The sequence below is a fragment of the Erinaceus europaeus genome, chromosome 1, assembly GCF_950295315.1.
Source record: "Erinaceus europaeus chromosome 1, mEriEur2.1, whole genome shotgun sequence".
NCBI classification, from domain to species: Eukaryota; Metazoa; Chordata; class Mammalia; order Eulipotyphla; family Erinaceidae; genus Erinaceus; species Erinaceus europaeus.
In genome coordinates this window covers 37499754-37502849 of record NC_080162.1, presented here as the reverse complement: position 1 = coordinate 37502849, position 3096 = coordinate 37499754, and positions in this window count along the sequence as shown.

The window sequence follows — 3096 nt, the reverse complement described above, 5'->3', positions numbered from 1 at the left end:
AACCTGCTGCGCTACTGCCTGACTCCCTAGGACCTCATGCTTGTAAGTCTGGCTCTAGTGTTACCTCCTAAGCCAAGAGATGTCAGTGTTAACATCATTGTGGCGATGGGAGGTGTTGTCTTCAGGTACCTGTCAAGCACTAAATGGGATTCAAATAGGACAACATAGAGAGACCTAGAAAGTGCAGTGTCTCAGGAAAGAAGTGGGAAGCAACACCCATTTATGTAAACTCCAAACACAAACCTGCACAGATAATATGCTTTCATCCACATAGTCATCTGAACTGCTGTAGCACAGGCACTGAGTGGACACCTTCTAGGAGAGAGAGGAGGGAAATGGGCATGGAGGTTTGAGGAAAGGAAAACAACTTTAAAATATAATAAGTAAGGGTCATTACACAGTTGGGGGGTGATTACTATAGCATGAACTCAGGAATATTATTACAGCTTTCTGCATGGAAGATCCCAAGATGAGCAAAATGGAGAGGAAAGTGTGGATTCTCTTTTCCTGAGCAAAAGAGCATAAGAACAGGAAGGCACAGGATGAGACAGAGGGGCAGCATAGGTGGCAGTTGGGTGTCACACTGGAGCTAGAATTTCTGACCAGTGGGTCTTCTTTTGACACCATCTTCCTAGATAATAATTTCAGCCTACCTGCATGTTAACTATTAGGCTCAGGCAAAATTTACTAAAGTCATAGGCCCCTTGGAATATACCTAAAATAGACTTCTTAGCTTCTTCCAACATGAAGGCCCAAAATCTCATCTGATTATATACATCCTTTAGGTTCCTGATTACTAAGCAAATTGTTCTGCTTTATATCTTAATGCTTTTCAGCCACCAAGTTACAGATGCTACTGTGATGTCAATTTGAATTCCCTGGGCAGACACCCTCAACAAATGAGTCCTGGAACCCTACCTCTCCAGAGCTGTACCCCACTAGGGAATGATAGAAACAGTCTGGGAGTATGGATCGACCTGTCAGTGCCCATATCCAGCAGAGAGACAATGACAAAAGCCAAACTTTCCACCTTCTGCACCCAATAAAGATCTTTGTTTCATAGTTGGGAAGTCCTGAGATTCCCAAACAGACATGATGAGCCTAGACCTCAAATAAATCCTTCTCTCCATTGTACTGGTCATCTTTATCAGGAACAACACAATAGACACCTTTGTGGGCCCCCAGAGGACCTTGCCCTCAACATGGATGAACAACGGTAGAGAATGTTCCATCCTCCAAAAGGAGGCTGGACAACATACTCTGTCTTCCACCTGAGGAAGATGGGTTCTGAAATTGAGGCAGCTTGGAACTTTCCTACTCATGACCACAGAATGTGAGCTCAGATCTACAGGCATGCAGAGGCTACATAGGCTTCTAAGCTGAATACGGGCCACAGATCAGACCAGATTGATGAGGTTTACAGTAAACAATATTTGTATACCTTTCCCATATTTGAGAGCTACTCTCTTCCCTGATCCAGCTTTCTGGTCCTTTTTCTTTTTTCAATATTTATTTATTTATTTATTCCCTCTTGTTGCCCTTGTTTTATTGATGTAGTTATTATTGATGTCATCATTGTTGGCTAGGACAGAGAGAAATGGGGAAAGGAGGGCAAGACAGAGAGGGGGAGAGAAACCTGCAGACCTGCTTCACTGCTTGTTAAGTGACTCCCCTGCAGGTGGAGAGCTCCTTTCGCTTGGCGCCATGTGACCTTAACCTGCTGTGCTACCAACTTTCTGGTCCTTTTTCCAGCCATGACATCTTCTCCCCAGACAATAACTTGTATCCACATTCATATCAGATGTCAAACTCAGGAAACAAATAAACAAACAAACAAATAAAAAAAAACCCACTAGTATAGTCATGGGCCCTTTGGAATATAACTAAAATAGCCTACTAACTATCTATAGAACAGAGATCCCCAAATCTTCATCTGCACTGTTCTAGCCTTTAGGTTCATGATTAGTCAATAGTTTGTTTGGCTTTTTATGTTAACTCTTCTTTCAGCCACCAGGTTCCAGAAAGATCTTTGGTCCAAACTCCTAGAGGGATAAAGAATAAGGAAGCTTCTAATGGAGGGGATAGGACACAGAACTCTGGTGGTGGGAATTGAGTGAAATTGAATCTCTCTTGTCCCACAATTTTATTGATCCTTATTAAAATCACTAATAAAACAAAAGTTGGGGCACTTAGGTGCCTTTAGATTGAGTTACTATTTCCTTACCAATTAAAGTTGCTTTGTTATCCTCACCATAGAAATCCATACACGCTCACAAATTTCTTTCCCATTGCAAAATTAACAGCACTTAAATATACAATTTTATTTCATAAAAATGCTAGCTGTAGGTGGACCTACTGCCTGCGGGCAAGCCCTGCTGCCATAGGGATGCACCTTTTCCCTCAATGTATGCATATTTTCCTACTTTGTGGTCAAATCAATTTGATCATGTGACTGCCTAAATAAACCACGAATTCCCCAATGTCATCTTTCCAGTTGATTTCCCAGTTTTTAAAGAACTGGCAGGTGCAAGGTCATGGTGGTGGTGGGGGCAATAGGGGAATGAGAAAGGAGAGCAGAAGGCATAGTCACATTCTCTGTTGGCCTAAATATTTTGTGCATTGGATTTGCCTTTGTTTTGTTTGAGATTTTTGCCTTGTTAGGCAGCTGTTTACAAACTTTCTTCTGCTTCTGATATAAGACTGGAAGCTGCAAATTGATTTTAAATAGAAATACCTTAAAGGTGGTGTTGTCTGAGGGTTTTTAAAAGAGCCATCCAAAAGGGCCCACATAATCAACTGTCAAGTGAGGGTTTTCTAGCTGGTTCATTAGGTCGGTAGGAGAGGTTTAGAACATTGCCCTAGGAGCAGGTGAGCTACATACATTCAAGGTGAACACACAGAAATTTGGGGTTAGGGGTGAGGGCTTCTAGTTGCTCATGGAACAACTCCAGCAGAAGATCTGGCATATTTCTTCCACCCACACCCCCAATTTACAATTAACATTCAGGGCTTAGTTTCCACCCTCCCTCTTGAAATGGAATTTTTATCTCTTGATTCATGCTACAAGATAAAATCCCTGTTTATCCAGTTGCATGA